General features: G+C 41.1%; 1 protein-coding gene across 1 annotated transcript in view; it reads left to right on the top strand.

Moving 5' to 3' along the window:
- Positions 1–20,423, top strand: part of DYNC1I1 (dynein cytoplasmic 1 intermediate chain 1) — a 344,009-nt gene that overhangs the window by 20,149 nt on the left and 303,437 nt on the right. The window lies entirely within an intron of this gene.

The following is a 20,423-nucleotide window of genomic DNA, read 5'->3' as shown; positions in this document are numbered from 1 at the left end:
GACCACACACCACGGTCCAGCTGAACGGTTTGCCGTTCCCCAAACACGGCTGCTGCTTCTTGCCCCTGTCATTTCACTCACGCTCGCTCTCCTTCCACAGGAAATGCTTTCCCGGTTCCCGTCTGACCCACATTTCCATATCCAGCTCTCGCGGCCCCTCCTTCTTGAAGGCCACTGTGTGCTTTGGTTCCTGCAAGCTGTCCTTTGTGCTTTAAACCTTTATCCTGTACTCGCTCCATTCTCCCTTGCGGTGGAGCTAGTGTTTTCAGACCCTACCATATTATAAGCTTTTTGAGACAGACTCTTTTTTCTTTTTTTCAGATAATTTATTCATTCAACAAATATTTATGGATAGGTTGATCATATAATTCATTGTACAAATCATGACCCTGCCCTTTTTTTCTGAAAAGAAATAAAATGGAAAATAGGAAGAAACAGAAGGATGGCTAATGTGTTTAATGGGCGCTTCCTAAGTCTGTTCCAGACACCAGAGATACAGCTGTGACCAAGACAGCCAAAGTCTTGGCTCTCAAGGGACTTTGATTTGGAGTAAAGAGGGACATGTCATAAACAAGCAGTCAAAAAGTTCACCTTTAAAAGCAGATTTTCCTTGCTTATAGAAATTAGACATATTTATTATAGAAAAAATTAAGCTCATAGGCTCTTTCTTTTTGTTGTTGTTTTCTTCTTTTATATGTTAGTATAATGGCAGTTAAGGAAAGTTGACTACTGGTGGTTAAGGAAGTCTAAAACCCAAACTTCCTGGGTTTGAGTCCTGCTTCTTCCAGCTGGAATATTAATAAAACGATTAAATGAGTTAACACATGGAAAAGACTTACAGCAGTGCCCAGCATATAGTAAGAGCTCAATTAGGAATATGTTACTTTTATTATTACCTGACAAGGGCACTACATTAATAAATCCTCTGAGAACCTGGAAATAAGACTGTTTTTACTGTTAACCTGTTGTCTCAAAAGCAAAGGGTAGTTTTCCAGGGCAAAAGGCTGTATTATAACTTTTTGCATAGATTAATATAGCTAAAAAATCAGACGTGCACTTTGTTAGCCCTGAAAGTGTAAAGAAGGGAGAGGTACGTGGTAAATGTTGGTATTACCTATCCAAACACTCCCAGCAGGGAGGGTGTCTTAGCCTGACAACTTAGCCCAGTGTTCCCCTCTGGGATTCTTTTTCCCCAGTTTTATTGAGAAATAATTGACATACATCACTGTATAAGTTTAAGGTGTACAGCGTGATGGTTCGATTTATATACATTGTAAAATGATTACAATAGGTTTAGTTAACATCCGTCATCTCACAGGTGCAATAAAAAGAAAAGAAAAAAAAATTTCTCCTTGTGAGGAGAGCTCTTAGGATCTACTCTCTTAACAACTTTCCTATATAGCAGTGTTAACTGTAGTCTAGTTCTTATTTATCTTATAACTGTGAGTCTGTACCTTTTGGTCACTTTCCTCTTAATCATTTGTGTAAGTCCCACAGCACGCAGAACAGCACTTTGCACTTTATAGGGGCTCAGTAAGTACCCATTAAGTTACATTAACATAAAGATACATTTCGTGGAGCCAACTACTTGGGTTTCCTGGCTCTTAGCAAATTAGAAAATTTGGTTGATTAGTGTGCTTCTCCCTCCTTTACAAATGTATGGGGATCTTGCTCAGATACCCAAGGTATTCTCACATCCCCTTCGATCGGGTGAATCATCCCCCTTCCTTCCCCTCCGCCCCCTACTTCTTTCCTGCAAATGGTCACTATGCAGCATGGACTGCAGCGGTGGGGAGAAGCACGCTCTGATCTGCTGAAGGAACTTGGGGTCAGATGACTGTATGTGCGTATGTGTGGGTGCATGCTCACATGCTGAGAACATGAGCAGGCAACACTCGTGGGCATCAACATTCTTATCTGTAGTCACCTGTCATGTTGCAGCTGTGGGGACAGAGGTGTGATCAGGGCCAGCCAGCAATCAGCTAGACAGACAGAAAGGCAGGATTAAGGTCTGAATGTTAGTTTTGAGGGTATAGATATTAGATTGTTCTTATGTAGCCAAAATTCTCCAGCAACTTAGTGAGGAATTCACACAACCCAATGCAAGTATAGGTTACATGTTAGGCTACAAACATAAATGCCAACCTACTGACTTGCCAGGAGAAGTCCTATAAGCACCGTGCCCTTGCTTATAGGTTGCTTATAGGTTAGTATTCTGCAATCTCCTGAGAACTTGGGTTCTTAGGCCCTTGGACTCAGAGGTCCGAGCTGGGTATGGTTGGGACAGTACTAGCCTGTGGGCATTAAGGGTTATGCTGAAGGCTAAGTCCAGAGGTAATATGGGCATTGAAAAATCAAGCAGATGGTATAATTATGTAATCCATTCAAAAGGACCAGGAAGGGAGGTAGAATCTAGGTGTGGCAATGATACAGCCATTGAGGACACCAGATCACAGCAAAAGGGTTGAGAGGGAGGGTCAGGGAGCAGACATAGGAGAACCTCAAAGCCAGTGGACCCTTGACCCTTTTTATGGAGAACAAGGCTGGGAGGCGAGGAAGGAGCTCACTCAGGCAATTTTTGAAGCCAAATTTGTTCATTCATCCAACAGATATTTGTTATCTACTCTGTACCGGTCACTATTCTAGTATTGGCAACACATTGGTGAGCAATACAGACAAAATCTCTGCCTTCATTGGATCTAGGAGAAGGGGAAAACAATGAAAAATATTTAAATATGTTATAGGATATGTTAGGTGGTAATACACATAAAAAAAATAAGGCAATGGGAAAGACTTGGGGATGTGTGTGCAGGGGGGGAGGGGTTTGCCCTTTTAAATAGAGTGACGAAGTAAGACTTCGATGAGATGAAATTTGAACTAAGTTTTGAAGAAGCAAATCTTTTGGATTTTTAGAGAAAAAAAGTGCATCAGGCAGAAGGAATAGGAGATGCAAAGTCCTTGAGGCAGGAGTGTACTTGATATGTTTGAAGAACAGCAGGGAAGCATGCCTGGATATGAGATCAGAAAACTGATGGGGCTGGATTGGGTAGGGCCACGGAGGCCATGGCAGGACTTGGGCTTCTACTCTGAGATGGGAGCCGTTGGAGAACTTTATGCAGAGAAGTGACATAATTTGACTTGCGTTTTAATGAATTACCATTGCAGCTGAGAATAGACTGTAAAGCAGGGGGGTGGGCCCAGGGGAGAAGCAAGGAGACCGTTTAGGAGGCTTTTGCAATAATATGATGGGAGATGATGGTGGCTGGGATAGGGTGATGGCAGAGGAGGTGGCGAAAAGTAGACAGATTCTGGAAATGCTTGGAAAGGAGAGCCCAGATAATTCGCTACTGAATCGGATGTGGGATTTGACAGAAAGGGAAAACAGGGATGTCTCCAAGATTTTTGGTCTGAGTTAATTGGAAGGCTGGAGTTGCCTTTAACTGGAGTGTGGAAGACCGAAGGTTGGATATACATGGAGCCAGAGCCCGGGGAGCAGTTGTCACAGCTGGTGCTGCAGTGTAGCGGCCTGGCGCCATCGTGGTGACTCTCCTAACAGATGCACGGGAACGATGACGTCAACTGGTCAGAGCATCTGTTTCCCTGGATGCACTAGAGAAAACCTGATAAATTCACACCCCCTTTTCCTGTCATTTAAGACTTCATTCTCCTTTAATTGTAACAGATTTACAGTTGTTCACTGCTAATTTACGTGGTGGTTTTGCATTACCTTTGGTCAGTCCTAGCTTTGATGTTCTGGCACGGTGTGACGTTTTGACTTGGGAGATGTCCTGTCTTTTAAGATAAGGACTAGTTTATTGACATGTACACACTGCTATATTTAAAATGAATAACCAACAAGGACCTCCTGTGTAGCACTGGGAACTCTGCTAAATATTATGTAACAACCTAAATGGGAAAATGTATAACTGAATCACTTTGCTGTACGCCTGAAACTATCACAACATTGTTAATCAACTATACTCCAATATAAAATAAAAAGTTAAAAAAAAAAAGATAAGGTGTAGTTTAACTTTCAGAAAGTGATCATGCTCTAGTCCCATTATTTCCAAATTCTTGGGGACTACCTACCATTATCGTCTCCCACACCCCTAAATGTTGTCACTCAAATCCAGGAAATCAGTTTTATGTTTCCGCTCTGCTACTTCTCAAGGCGATGACTGCGGGGCAGAGGTCTAGTTGCAGTGAAGTTCAGTCAAGGAAGGGTCAGGAATGGGGGCAGCCTAACAGGTAGAAAAGGAGATAGATGTGTTCATGTAAGATTCTCCTTACTTTGGATATTTTGTTACTCCTTAGCATGGTCTCGAAAATGGAGATATAATTCTTCTTCCACTTTAAATTTTTTTGCCAAAATTGGTTTTCTTCAAAAGCTCATATGTACAAGCCTGTCTCCTATTTTCACTCAAAGAGACAGATGGTTGAAACTGACTCTAGCTAAATTAAAAAAAAGAAGTCTTGAATTTAAAAAATGCACATGAGTATCAGAAGGGTTTAAGCCTTTAAGGACTAGTTGAGAAATCTGTTCTGAATACTGCCTCATTCCACTGAGTTATCCATTCATGTGCAGAATGCTATGTGCAGGCCAGGCTGGGGACTCTGCAGCCAAGCTTTTCAGATGGGTATTTGCCTTCTAAAAGGAATATAAAGGTTGTGCTGATGAGACAAATGGCAAACATCCAAATCCTAGGGTCAGTCAGCATTTGTGCTGACATGGCCTGCAGGAAATATGCCAAGGTCCTGCATTCCAGACAGTATTGATTTTCTGCACTCTTATGGGCATACTAGGGTAGCTGGAAAAGCGGGTTAATCTTTGTAAGTACATCCACCTTGATGCATTTGTGCCTTGAAGCACCCGGGAATTTATTTTGTATCTTTTTCACTTTCTTTCTCTGGTAGACTTAAATATTGCTGAGCTTGCTTTGGTCATTCTCTGGAAGTGCTTCCTCACCAGTGCCCTGCAAATGGATTGCAGGTTGCATGTGCACCCAGGTACTAATCTCTTGGCCCTCATGATAGTCAGAGCCCAGGTCAGGCTCCTGTGGTAGTGAACAGCTTTCTCTGTTCACCTCAGCGTACTGTGCAAATATCACCATGATCTGTGGGTGTCATGCCATTGCAAAATGTTGGCTGAGAAAAGACAAAGGTAGAGACAAGTTTATAATTGAAAGTTTATTGATTTTACAATTGATGTAGCCCAATATATTTCAATCTCTTTTAACCCCAATTGACAATAAAAAATACTATGTATATGTCACAGTGAATGTGTGTGTGTCCGAAACCAAGTTCCATGAAACAATAGTTGTCCTTACTATGTGCAGTATGCATTCTAGTAGTTCTAATATGTTAATCACAAACATTGCTCCCTATGACTACTAACGAATTTGATTTTGTAACATACCAGTGGGTTGCAACCCATGTTTAAAAAGGCTGTGTGTATTACATGCTAAGGATAAATGATCTGGTCTTGTACTTGGTTGAATCCTTGGTAATTCCTTGCTGCCTACAGAGAAGTTCAGGCCCCTTTAAAGTATGGCATAGCAGATCTTTGGCTGTAGGGTGATCAGCTTGTCCAGGTTTGCCTGGGGCTTTCCTGGTTGAAGCCCTGAAAGTCCTGCATCCAGGGAACTCCCTTATCTCTGTGCAAACTGGGACGGTTGGTCACTCAGCCTTTGGGATCTCATCTCTGAGAGATGAGATCCACATCCATCCTCATCTTCCTCCATCTTCTTTTGTGCTGAGTGTTCCATTTATATCCAGTTGCTTGTCCCACAGGCTGGCCATTCTCTTTCCTATCTCCCCGCTTTTGTCCATGCTTCCCTCTGCCTGGGATGTACCCCTCACCTTCTGCTGTCCGCAGGTCTGGTTTTCCTCTGGGATGGTTTGTTAAGTCACCAACTCTATGGAGCCTTCTTATTGACTTCTCGTGAGCACAGTAGTGCTACAGACTGTGTTGACTTACAAGATCTTTAGTAGTCCTGTGTTTTTCTCAGCTGTCTTATTCTTTATCACCTGTAGAACAAACATGAGAAGGAAAACTGCTGACATAAAGTGGGTGACAACGGCAGAGAAAGAATACAAGGGAATTAGAATAAACCAGTACAGATGTTAAAGCCAATAGCGTGGGGTGAGGGAAGATGAGAAAAACATAAAGACGTGGGCATAGGCAGTAGTTAAGAGCCACTGGAGACTTTGGTTTGAATCTTGGCTTTTCACATGTCAAGTTGTTTGCTTTGGTGGGAGGATAGAGTGTTACTTAGCAGGTCCTTCTCTATGTGAGTTTCTCCACTCATCATAACTTCAACCAAGATCAGTCGTCCTTAAAATTAGGTAGGCTTAATTACAAATTTGTATTTTGTAGTTAATTTGGGAGGGTATTGAATGAAGTGGTTTGAAGATGTAGAGATATCTTAATAACTTATATTTTTAGAAGATTAAAAACAAATTGACTGTCAATTTGTCAACATTTGTTGACATTTATATTGCGAAAAATCTATTTTGACTTTATTATTTAAGCATTAAAATTTTCCTTCCCTTATTTTTATTAATGTGTCTTTATTTTATTTCCTTTAGTATTATAGTTTAAATTCGTTCTCATTTGTGAGTTGCAAGAACCTCTGGGCAGCTTGAATTTGCCTCTATCCTCTATCAGGATAGAGTGCCCTCAATAGGCAGCCCTATTGGCCAGGGCTGTCTTTTTTTTTTTTTTTTTTTTTAAACAAATATGAATTTTATGAATTTACTACATCCATGAATATTTTAAAAATGATAATATATGTATCTGAAACAAATAGATGTCATTTCATTTTAACAGGTAAAGATATGACTGCACAACCTTTAGGGACAACAACATGCGTGGTGATGAAATTCACCGTGACCTTTTAGTATGTAGGACAAGTGATACCTAAAGTAGTGACCTTTACATGTAGACTAATTTTTTTTTTCTATTTATATAATATATTTTTTAACATCTTTATTGGAGTATAATTGCTTTACAATGGTGTGTTAGTTTCTGCTTTGTAACAAAGTGAATCAGCTACACATATACATATATCCCCATATCTCCTCCCTCTTGCGTCTCCCTCCCACCCTCCCTATCCCACCCCTCTAGGTGGTCACAAAGCACCGAGCTGATCTCCCTGTGCTATGTGGCTGCTTCCCACTAGCTATCTATTTTACATTTGGTAGTGTATATAAGTCCATGCCACTCTCTCACTTCGTCCCAGCTTACCCTTCCCCCTCCCGGTGTCCTCAAGTCCATTCTTTACGTCTGTGTCTTTATTCCTGTCCTGCCCCTAGGTTCATCAGAACCATTTTTTTTTTTAGATTCCATATATATGTGTTAGCATACGGTATTTGTTTTTCTCTTTCTGACTTACTTCACTCTGTATGACAGATTCTAGGTTCATCCACCTCACTACAAATAACTCAATTTTGTTTCTTTTTATGGCTGAGTAATATTCCATTGTATATATGTGCCACATCTTCTTTATCCATTCATCTGTCGATGGACACTTAGGTTGCTTCCATGTCCTGGCTATTGTAAATAGAGCTGCAGTGAACATTTTGGTACATGACTCTTTTTGAATTATGGTTTTCTCAGGGTATATGCCCAGTAGTGGGATTGCTGGGTCGTATGGTAGTTCTATTTTTAGTTTTTTAAGGAACCTCCATACTATTCTCCATAGTGGCTGTATCAATTTACATTCCCACCAACAGTGCAAGAAGGTTCCCTTTTCTCCACACCCTCTCCAGCATTTATTGTTTGTAGATTTTTTGATGATGGCCATTCTGACCGGTGTGAGATGATATCTCATTGTAGTTTTGATTTGCATTTCTCTAATGATTAGTGATGTTGAGCATTCTTTCATGTGTTTGTTGGCAATCTGTATATCTTCTTTGGAGAAATGTCTATTTAGGTCTTCTGCAGCCAGGGCTGTCTTGATTTAACTTTGCTGTGCAGAACATCTGGCCCCTTTATAGGGATGGGAGGCAAGGACTCGGAGTCAAAGCTAAAGTTAGTCATGTCTGAAGATTTGCTTGTTATCAGTTATTTTAAAGATCAGCCACACAGGTTACCCGAGAGTCGTTTATTTTTAGACACGTTCATTTATCATCTTGGCAACTCAGAGAAAACAGCTTCAAGTGCAATGGATGGCTCTGTTCTAAAGCACTGATATTTTGACATCACTTTTAAGGAGAAAGCCCAACTATCAGCATGATGATTTATCCTCAAGGCATTTTGGGCTTCCAGATTGCTGAGTTTTTGGCTGAGATAAACAATGGAGGGTGTCAATTATAAATTGAATGGATTTTGCTAAATAATCCTTTTAGAGTCAAAAAACAGATTAAAAATGTAAGCCAGGCAGGAGGACATTATATCAACGGGTATATGATGTAGTGATGTAGGAAAAGATAGTACAATGGATGAGGCAATGCTAGGATTGTGGGTTTGATGCGCATGTGTCCTAATGCATGAAAAAAATCAATTCCCACCCCCACGCCCTTGGAAATAAAGATTTGTTGCAGAATAAGGAAGAACTTTTCTGAGTTGGATCATTGAAAACCTTAGTGCACTCACCCAATGTACTGATGATTAGAAAAATCCCAATAGTGAAATTGTGGAAAATTTCACTCTTCTGTCTAATGGTAATTTAGCAGTTCAAGGGATATTCTTGAGCACTTGCTGCTGGGCGCTAGAAGTACAGAGATAAATTAGATGTGGCCCCTCCTTTAAAGGAGCTGTTGGTGTAACAGGAGGAGAGCATCGTATGAACAGAACAGAGGCACACATAGGTGGAGCCTGTGGTTCACGTCTCAGCAGGCCAGCTGCAGGTGCTCTAGGGCTGCCAGGGAGAGTGCTCGGCCCAGTCTTGAGACCGCAGGAGGCCTTTCTGGAGGGGATGTGATTGAGCCGAGAGAGAAAGATGAATAGGCATCATCAGGTAATGAATGGTGAGAAGAGTGTTTCTGGAATTTGCAAAGGTACAAAGGAAGGAAACAGCTTGGTACCTGCCAGTAAAATGTGAAATAGGGAGAGGAGGCCTCTGTGGATCGAGAGGTGGGCAATAAGAGCGTCTTATGGGCCGTGATCAGGAGCTGGGACACATTTTGCAATTAAAAGGGAGTCATCCATGTGTTTTAGGCAAGGGAGTGTACTCATCAGATTTGAATGACAGAGAGCTCATTCTGACTCCATGTGGAGGATGGGGAGGGTCATTGGGGAGCAAGGTTTGCACGGAGACAGGGTTGCAGTTGTCAGACGAGTGATGTGAAGCCTGGCATAGGGCAGTGTGGATTGGCATGGATAGGTGAGGGCAGGCTTGGAAATACTAGGTGTAAAATTGGGAGGACTGGTGAAAATTGGCTGGGGGTGTGTGTGGTGAGTTCAAGGATTTCAGGGCTGATCCAGGGAAAAGCAGGATCACGAGGTGGCAGTGTGGCACAACATGGGCAGCACTTGGATAGGACTGCATGAGAGGGGCTTGTCCCTGATAGAAGGAGACCCTCCAGGGACAGCAGCACGGGGCCACCACCCACAAAGGGAAGAGGGAATCAGGCGCTGCTGCTCGGCGCAAGGTGGGGGGCCTGCGGATCAGAGAGCGCCCAAGGGCAGCTAAAGGTGTCTCGTAGCCACAGCGTTGTCCTATCTATGACTGGCAGAGAGTGGGTGCAATTTTGCAGGGTACGCAAAGCAGATCTCTAAGTGGCTAAAAAGGTGCTTGTTTGAGCTATATTGAAAGCGATTGGATGTGTAAGAATTTGTGTTTGATGCTGGTGGGTGCTCAAATCTAGTGGTCCTAGCCTGATAAGAAGTAAACAACATAGGGACCAGTACACAGGGGCCATCTTTAACCCATTTATATAGCAGCAAGTGTTTATTGAAAGTCTACTCTGAGCTCAGTTGGAGGCTGAGGAGCCACTGTGCAAGTGCCGAAGGAAGCTCACATCAGGTCTGTGGAGAAGCTGCCACTTTGCACGTGCTCCCTGAGAGTGCTTGTTTTTATTTGCTTTGAAGTGCTTTCGAACCCCTAGGAGCACAGATACATAACCTCATACAAAGTGTAGTAGTGGTGGTAGCCTTCTTTGTTTGGCTTCTTTACTGGTACCTGGCCTAGGCAGGTGATAACATCTTTCCCATCTATTTCAACCTAAGGTTAGGTGTTTTACAGGATCCTTTGTGTAAGGCCTCACTTCTTTCTTCTCTCTAGTTTTCCTTGTGATATTGTCCAGAAGGCTCCCATCTCCTTTCTTCTGATTCTATTTTCCAGTCCCTTTTCTGCCCTGATTCTTTGGGACCCAATGCCAAAATATTGCTCTTCAAGTGTCCTAACTGTTCCATCTTTAGTTTTATATTCTTTCAAGGATGGTCCTTGAAATGCTCATTTCCTAAGGACTCTTGATATCATCTGAGTGTTTCCCAAGGGAAGATGCTCTAAGAAATGAATGAATGAATCTCTTAATTGAGGAACAATTCCTTTTCCAAAGAGAAGCACGTTGAGTCTTTAAATGGATGGAATGCACTGTAGGGGTCAGAAATACTCAAAATTTTCCAGAACTTTTGGCAAAGCTGACGATGGGTTTTGAGTCCCTTAAAATTTAAGAGCTCTCATCTCTATTCTGTTAACTAGATGAGAGGGCAGATACCCTATGGATTGATTTTTCTCTCTAGCATAATGGGCCTCTGTGCTGAGTGCTGGAGAGGCTCTCCTGTTTAATGCGCTGCAATTGCCAGTGCTCAAGTTACAGCTGAGGCAGTACAATTTGGGTAGCTCAGAATCTTGAAGTGATGAAAGTAGGGCTAGAGACACTATGCAGAGACAATCTTAAATATAGCTCACAAACCCAAGAAGAGACATACTAACAGCTTACTGTGGAAATATTGCCTGATTTCCTAGTCAAGAACCAACCCAATATGAATAAAATTAAGAGGAGCCTCGAAAACTCAACATAAATATTTAACTTTATGTATATACTAAGTTTTTTTCCCTCCAAACTTGTTCTCTTTTAACATAAATAGATCCTTCCTATGTAGATGAAACTCTTGGGGTGCTTGGGACTACCCAGTATTGGCTTGGAGGTGTGGCTGGGAATTTCAGAGGCAAAGTCTTTTCTCCTGTCAGCTCTCCCATGCAATTTACATTTGCTGCCACCAGGTGGTGATAGAGAGTGATTGCAAGTAGACTGATCTGGATCCACCGCAAGTGCCTTTTGTTTAAGAAGAGCTTTCTTGTGACTAAAGGGAGTGAAATCTTGAATAAGTAAACCCTGAAAGGGAAGCATTGTTTAATAAAAAATATTCAAGAAATAAAGAGATTTGGTGTTTCCAGTTCTGACTTGTCCACTTAATCGTTGTACACTTAGATAAATGCAGCTCAGTTTCCCTGTTTATGGGTAAAATACTGGTACTGGATTATGTAATCTTTAAAGTTTCTTATCTTGAAACAAACATGTGTAATTGTAATTGTGAAAGCAGCAAAATTAAAAGAATAAAAAATTTTCATGTAACAGAGAAGCCTTCACTTTATTAACAACCATCTTAGTTCACTCACTTCACAAGACGAAGAAGACCCAGTAATTTGTGTGTGTGTGTGTGTGTTATGGGGGGTGGAGAATGGGGAGTGAGAGAAGGCTTCTTAGTTTGTCTTCCTTACCTATTACTTGGTGTAGGCAAGTGAGGAGTAAGAAATCCTTCACACAAAGTTCTATGGAACCTTTTCTTCAAGGCCTCATCTCCCTAAATCCAGTCTTTCTAACGATGTATCCAGACGTCTTAGATCTTCCTGGTATTTTTAAATCATTATAAATATATTTCAAAATCATTGTAGTTTCTTGACTCTAATCTGAATTTTCTATGCTCAGTGATTTTATTCCTGTTATCTTTTACTTTTTCTTTTCTGCAAAAGAAAGAGCTCGAACCCCCTCTGTGTAGGTTGCCAATATAAACTTTTAGCAAAATTTTGTTAAGTAAATGTCTCTATAGACTTTAGAATCAACTCCATCTTATCAGGAGTAGATTAAGACAAAGTGTGGTTTGAGGATCCCTGTGAACCCCAAGATGTGTTCAGGGGTCTGTAAGGTCAAAACTCTTTTCATAATAATGCTACAATGTTTCTTGTCTTTTTCACTGTATTGACATTTGCAAGGATTGTGTGAAAGTGATGGTAGGTCAAACTGCTAGTACCTTAGCATGAATTGAGACAGGGCACCAAACTCCTAGCAGTGGTGTTGCACCTCACTGCCACACACTTGCAGCTAAAAAGACAAATAGTTTCACTTAAGAGTATCCTTCATGAAGCAGAAAAAAATACTAGTTACATTAAATCTCTAACCTTGAGCACACGTCTTTTCTGTGTGACAAATGGGGGCATATAAGGCACTTCTGCTGCTTACCAAAGTCCAGTGGTTGTCTAGAGAAAAGCATTTGTGCAGTGTTTGAGTTGTGAGCTAAATTAGCTGCCTTTTTTCAAGAAACACTGTTTTTTACTTGAAACTACAATTCATAGACAAGCCATGGTTATTTAGGCTTGGCTATTTGTCAGAAATTTTCTCAAAAATCAATGATGTGAGCTTGCCACTTCAAGAACACAATTGACAATATTTGTTGCTAATGATAAAATTTGAGCTTCAAGCAAAAATTAGAGTTTTGGGAAACTTATATCTGCCACCATGAGTTGTACAGCTTTACCATACCTAAAGACCCTTCTGAAGAGTTTGGTAATGATAGTACCACATGTGATTTTTGGATGTTGTACAATAGAATGTGTCAGTATTTGAGAAGTCTGCATAATTTTCTAAATAACCAATGCATAATGTTATAAAATCATACATGAATAAAAGATTCATTCAAAGTTTAAAACAGACCAGTGGATTTTAATGTAACAAAGTACAAAAAGTTCATTGGTGTGGTTTCATGTTCAGATTGCAACTTAACTTTCGGAAACTACCATTTGTTGATTTTTGGTGTAATATCAAAGAATATCCACAATTACTTCGAGAGGCTATTCAAGTACTCATTGTTTTTCAGAATACACATTCATGTGAGACCAGATTTTCTTTACAACTAAAATAGCACATCACAACAGATTGAATGCACAAACACCTGTAAGAATCCAGTTGACTTCTTTTAAGCTAGATATTAAAAAGAGAAGTGAAAATATAAAAGAAATACCCTCTTCTTATGATTTTTTTTTATCTTGGAAAGTGTGCCTATTTTTTCATAAAAGTTTTATGTTAAGTAAAAGGTTAGTGTTGTTATTATAGAATTAATTATTAGATATTTAAAGTTTTATCAGTTTTAATTTTTAACATGGTTAATGTTAGTAGATGTAACCCACATAAACAAAAGCTCTTTGAGGTCACTAATAATTTTTAAGAGTCTCAAGGGATGCTGAGACCAAACGTTTGAGAACTCATCTACAATATGAGTAGACGAGGCCTGGGCACCCCCCATGAGATGGATTTTATCAAAATGTTTGTTTTCCCAGTATACTGACAGTTGTACAAATTTAGCATATAACCCTCCCACATCTTTCACCAGCCAACTCCCTCTGAGATTTCTCTTACCCTCTTTTTATTGACAGTGTGATATAGCTGTAAAAATGGTGTGGTCCCATTCATCCCTTGGCCTCCCATCCAAGTGGAAGGAGGCAGCTATATTGTATAAGAAGCCAGGCAGGTGGAAGGAGGTTGTGAAAGATCAAATTTCTTACATGTACCTAGTGGCAGATGAGAAGTTCAATAGCTGATAGTGAAGAGCTGACAGGAACAATTGTTTTTAGGCAGGAAAAGATAACTTGTTTCTAGGTAGTTTTTTCAATGCGTCTGGAAACAGCTGGGCAATGACTTAAACCTCCTAGGATTCTGACTTTAGGCTTAAAAATACATTTGCATGTGCCAGCATTAGAAATGGAATCTCAAACTGCTGCCAACTTAGACAACTGAAAGGAAATAGAGATCTAGACGGTTGAAAAGCTAAGCCTCAGGAGGTTCTGTTGCTTGGCAGCTGTGTAAACAGAGCTAAACCCTTTGCTTCTCCTCTGTTAGACGCTTGGTTCTAAACAGGATCAAACCATCCCATGACCATATGTGCAGAAATGGAAATGAAGGTGATGGGTCTCATTGTTGGGTTCAAGAAAAGTCGAGCATTTTCCTTTCTTTACGGATGTGTGTGGAGTAAGAAATGTGAAGGAGATGCGGGGTGAACTGGAAAGAAAAGGGCAGGTGTGAGATGACTTTTGTTTTTACCTTCCTCAGTGTCCATGTTGTTCTCTCATGTTTTCCTCCTTCCTTCCTCTCTCGGTTCTTTCCTCTTTGAGACTTAGGACCGTGAGACATTTTTATGATGGAACAGCAGGAGTGACCCTCCCTATGACTAACTTCTTAACTAGAGAAGAAACCATTTCTCCATGTGCCTCTCCATCCTCTGGGGGAAGTGGGTAAGATAGGGGAGGATGCCTGCCTGGGACAGGTTGATATATAACCCCTATGTTCAACAGAAAAATGGAGAAGAATTTTACTACTATTAAATGACTACATTTAATTGTTTAAAAATATTTTTTTCTTTGAGTCACATCTCTTTAACCACATGCATTCCATTTTATAACCCATTTAGATTGAGAAGCATGCTATACCTTTAATGTATTTCTCACTGTAACTTTTTAATATTTAATTTATTTTTATTATGGTACGATTGACATAAAACATTATATTAGTTTCAGGTGTACAACATAATGATTTGATATTTGTACATATTGTGAAACGATCACAATAAGTCTAGTTTAACATATGTCACCATACATAGTTATATAATTTTTTTCCTTGGGTTGAGAACTTTTAAGATATACTCACTTAACAACTTTCAAATATGCAGTACAGTGTTATTAACTATAGTCACAATGCTGTACGTTACATCCCCATGATTTATTTGTTTTCTCACTGGAAGTTTGTACCTTCGCCCATTTCACTCATCCCCTCACCCCCAGCTCTGAGAACCATCAATATGTTCTCTGTGTCTATGAGCTTGATTTGTTTTGTCTGTTTTTTGTTAAAGTTTTTTTTAGGTTTAGATCCTTTGCAGTGAATTTCAAGTGATGGTTTTGGATATTGAATTAGTGTGGAGTTGGGGGAAAGAGTTCGCCGGGTAAAAAATAATAGTACTAATAATACTAGTAGAAAAAGAGGAGGAGGAGGAAGGGGAAGAGGGGCAGAAAGAGAAGGGGGAAGAGGGGCAGAAAGAGAATGAGGAAGAGGACAAACAACTTTTCTTAGGTGTTTAATATTTGCCAGGCACAGTACTAAGCTCTTGACTTATATTGATTCATTTACTTGGATGATAACGATGGCAGTTTACTGAGCTCAAAGATGGGCTTAAACAAAAGATGTGAGAACTGAAACACTTGGGAGGATGGATGGAGATGAGTCATAGTGAAACAAGGGGATATAAGGTGAACCAGGGGAAAAGAGGGAAATCAGAAGTAGGGAGTTTAAATTTGAAAAAAGTTACAGTTGGGAAGTAGGGTATGGAGTCCAGAGTAAATGGAGTAGTTGTTGAGATTTCTGTTGTCAGGTAGGGGTAATTTGGAGGATGAGAAAAGAAAAAAAGAGAGGTGACATGGGATTGTACTCAGTGATAGCTGGAGAACTTGCAGGAGAGCAAGAGCTGAGATGCAGACATGGGAGGGAATAGGAGCATGAATCGGGCAAGTGCAGGTAGGTTGTGAGAGAATGTGGGCAAAAGGAATGTCACCGCTGGAAAGCAAATTCAGAACATGGGACTCTGCTAGGAAGAGAGCTGGGCAGGCATCATAAACAGTGCATCAACTGACCCCGGCATGGATGGAGCTGGGGCGAGACAGCTGTAAGTGTAAGTGTTCCTAAGCCAGGGTAGAGTTGGGCTGTAGTTGGCTGGTGGGTGGGAGAGTAGGTGGATGATCAGACAGGGAGGCGATGTATACCTAGAGGTGGGTTTGATTCATCTACATGACCCCTTGCCATTTGTAAATGAAAGAGACCAGCTTTTTATGTGTGTGCAGCAAGTGAGCAATAATTAGCAGCAGGTAGCTTTGACTCTTATTTTCTTAAACTGGGAGCACCAAAATTGCCTTTGCAATGACCTACATTAGCCCCAGGAAGCTCTATAACTCATGTCCCCCATTCTTTGCTCCTCGATTTGCTTTGTTTAATGTGCAGGGAGATTTAGTGGGTCAGACTGGCAAGCCCCACCCTGGGAAAGCCTATGGAGTTCAGTGCTGACGCTGCGTTTAGTGCCACTATTTAAGCCATTTCACTGTGTGTAAAGGCCCATTCATTTACTCTAATGTGTACTTTCCAAACCCTTTACAAGGTGTTCTCTTGAGATTTCTTATTCTCCCAGGTGTTGATGCAAAGTGTCTAGTTTGGAATAGATCCAAAAATCAATAAGTGGAAGGTACTCTCTATAGCTGTCTTTTAACGTTGTGCTTCTACTGCCTTTAAAAAGTGAAGTGTTATTTGAAACGTCACTATGTAACATAATTTTTTTAAAGTTCCCTTGGTGTTATTGTTGTTTATTTTTGAAATATTGGCTCTATGGCTGGTAACACCAACTTAAATGACCAACATTGTCAGACACATTTATCAATTTTAAGAAGACCTTTGCCCTTTGCAGAAATGTACTGAGAATACACCTTACTTCCCACTGTTGAATGAAGTGCTTTGCAAGAAAATCACAACAAATACAGGATGTTCTATTACATGGTTTGCTCTTTAACAACCATAATATGTAACTGAAGTCATGCCAGGTACTTTTTTTTTTTTAACATAAGTTTATTTATTTGTTTATTTACTTATTTATGGCTGCACTGGGTCCTCATTGCTGCGCACGGGCTTTCTCTAGTTGTGGCGAGCGGGGGCTACTCTTCGTTGTGGTGCGTGGGTTTCTCATTGTGGTGGCTTCTCTTTGCAGAGCACGGGCTCTAGGCGCGCGGGCTTTAGTAGTTGTGGCACGTGGGCTCTAGGACGCAGGCTCAGTAGTTGTGGTGCATGGGTTTAGTTGCTCTGCAGCATGTGGGATCTTCCTGTACCAGAGCTCAAACCCGTGTCCCCTGCATTGGCAGGCGGCTTCCCAACCACTGCACCACCAGGGAAGCCCCCAAAATTTGTTTTAAAGTTCTCCTGTAGTCATGGAATCAGAAATCTGGATCAAGTAGATAACCAGAAATCCTCTGCTCTGGAGCTTTTCAAACTTCAGTGTGCATAGGAATCACCTGGGCAATCTTTTTTGAAATGCAGCTTCTGATCTGGTAGAACAAACGGTCTTAAATGGCATGGGCTGAGTCAGCATCTGCTGCACTTGTGTCCCTTGATGGTGAGCAAGTAGACGGCCGGAGGTGGCTCGGCGTGCATTGGCTTTACTGTTGACGCCGGTAGGTTGAGTTTTAAAGCAAGTTCTCTCTGGAGGTTTTTATCTGGAAACATGTTGCAGCTAAACAGAGCCTCCAACTCTTCATGCTGTGTGTGTGTGAATGAGGTGTGTTCGTGAGGGCTTCTTCCATTTTGCTGTCATGACTGCCCATTTTCAAGCCCTCTTGATGTGTCTCTCTGGAAATGCAGTTCCTTCAGTGTGTCCATGCCAGATACTTTTGATGGACTGGGAAAGGGAGATAAAAGTTAGGGAATGTGGAGGAGAGGGAAACTTCTTAGAGAATTCTAAAGTTTTTCTAAGAAGTTTCCACTGGCTGCTTTCAACATAGGATGACACAACTGTTGCTTTAACAGTAATTTTTCTGATCAGACATTTCGTTTTTGACAGCAGAAAAATATGGAAAACATAGATCAGATTGGCCCCCATTGGGGAAGAATATATGTAACTTCTCAGATGCCTTCTGGAATTAGGTTCTAGTTTTCTCCTGTCAGGATTTTTGCTGTTGAAAATTACTGGCTAACAGTGTTTTAGTGGTAAACGTTACTTTTATCAGTTCTATGGCTTCTCTTGGGGGAAAAAATCAGATCTAACTGCTTGGGTCCATGTTCTTCCATGTCAACCATCAAATTGGAACCGGATAGAGCTGCTTCCTGCAGGCAGAATGTTTCCTCTCTGGCTGGCCTCAGTCACTGCTTTGTTTCCTCAGTTATCTACCTGGCACCTACTGTAGGACAATGAATTTGTGACTGAGGTTTAAATAGGCCTTGGCAGGAGCCTTCACGCTGCATCCCACAGCCCCAGTCCCCATCCAGCTTCTCATCCCACCTGCGGTGTTGTATCTCTGCGTTCTTTCTGCTCGGAAGTCCTGTTGACACTTAAATTATGACACACTGAAAGTTTTTTATCACTTCCTTATTTGCCTTCTCTTCCCAGTTTCACTGACATCCTCTTGACAGTCTCAAAGTTGAATTGTTACTGAATCTTTCTCATTTGCTTCCACATCTAAAGGCTACCAAGAGTCACGTCTTCCTTCTTGGCTGGGCTCTCTTCAGTCCACATTTCCAGCACATTCTGTCTCTACATTCACCTACCATCCCGGTGCAGGTGCAATCGACCCAGATAGATGTTGGCACCAGCCTCCCTGCAGCTTTCGTATTTCTCGTTTCTGCTCTTATCTGTTTCCCAGGCAGGGACAAGAATAGACTTATGCAAATTTGTATTCTGTTTTTGTTTTCAAAGAGCTGCTGATTTCCCAACCCTCTTTACACCCAATGGAACTCACTTTTCTGTATTTTCAAGTCTTTGCCACTTGCCTCCACAGGTCCATTCTTACCAACTAAAGTTTGTATTTCTTGACTTGGATTCATCTGCGTCTCTTGTACACAGCCTGCTGGTTCTCTCTTCTGCAGGCCTTTGTGTGTCTCTGTCTCCCTTTCCTGTGCTAGTTCCTGAGCTCCTTCCATATCCAGTTCAAATTCCACTTCTTCCTTAAAGCTCACCCTCGCCCACTCCACCAGATCGTGATTATTCTCTTGTTCTGCATCCCCTCTGAACTTGTACATTGGCGATCAGTGGAGTGTAGTAGTGCAGAGCACGGACATGCTTGAATTGAAGTCCTTCCATGTATGGACTATGCAGTCTTAGGTCTTGCTGAGCCTCCTTTATCTGAATTGTGAAAAAAGGCATTCATAATAATAGTGGTCTCCTTGGATTGTTGTAATTAAATGTGATAATAAATGTAAAGTATCTGGCACTCAGTAATCAGTAAGCTGATCTCTCACGGAGCATTTCCAGCCACACCACATGCTCACAAAGTTGAGTTATGCACTCCTTGAAGGAAAGAATCTGGCTCTGCTCATCTTTGTACTCGATACCTTAGAGAATGCCTAGCACAGATTAAATATTCAACACATATTTGTTGAAAAATGAAGAGTGTGATCATGAATAGCAGAGATTGATTATCATGATGATTATTGCTGTTATTTCACAAATCTTTGCCATCACACTATGAGCAAGAATGTGTATGGTAGGACAGTAGGAACACAGTACACTTCCCAACTGTGTGTATTCACCTGAAAGTGTCTTAGGGTGACTGCAGGTTCTTTTTTTTTTTTTTTTTTTAAATTAATTAATTTATTTATTATATTTAGCTGTGTTGGGTCTTCGTTTCTGTGCGAGGGCCTTCTCTAGTTGCGGCAAGCGGGGGCCACTCTTCATCGCGGTGCGCGGGCCTCTCACTGTCGCGGCCTCTCTTATTGCGGAGCACAAGCTCCAGACGCGCAGGCTCAGTAGTTGTGGCTCACGGGCTTAGTTGCTCCGCGGCATGTGGGATCTTCCCAGACCAGGGCTCAAACCTGTGTCCCCTGCGTTGGCAGGCAGATTCTCAACCACTGCGCCACCAGGGAAGCCCAACTGCAGGTTCTTGATTACCTTGTAAAGACAGTGACAGGAAGTTTGAGGATTTTTCATTGCTTTGTATGCTTTTTTTTGCCTTCCCTCGTTTTGTCATCTACTCAGGGACACATTATATATTCATCATAGTTGCATACAAGTAATATGCAAATGAATACTCGTGACATTTATGGTTAGTTTTTGTTTTTTTTTTTTTTTTTTTTTTTTTTTTTTACTTTATTTTAGGAATTTGGGTCAGAGAGGAGTTCTTCATGTCTCAGTGTCTCCATTTTCTTAGTTTCCAGTTGGGAGCAGAAAAGAGACAAATATAATCATTGGTGATTGGTGAGAATCTTCTCCAAACTCATTTTATTTGAAATTTCTGGCACCATTACCACTAGGATCATCATCACCATTAACATTAAAAATCTTGTTCAGATAAATTGTCCCAAGAACTTGCCATGGTGTTGTCTCCTCATTCATGTGTTCACAAATATCTTTTGCTTTGAAAAGGGAAAGTGCCAGGATAAGCAACATTGCATTCAGTATGCAAATGAAAGTTTTATAGAAATAGGTTTGTACTGGAGATGAAATTAATTGTGACAGTTCAGGA

The sequence above is a fragment of the Eschrichtius robustus genome, chromosome 8 (assembly GCF_028021215.1).
Source record: "Eschrichtius robustus isolate mEscRob2 chromosome 8, mEscRob2.pri, whole genome shotgun sequence".
Classification (NCBI taxonomy): Eukaryota; Metazoa; Chordata; class Mammalia; order Artiodactyla; family Eschrichtiidae; genus Eschrichtius; species Eschrichtius robustus.
The sequence above is the reverse complement of the archived record's forward strand: the minus strand, read 5'-3'. Positions and strand labels throughout refer to the sequence as shown.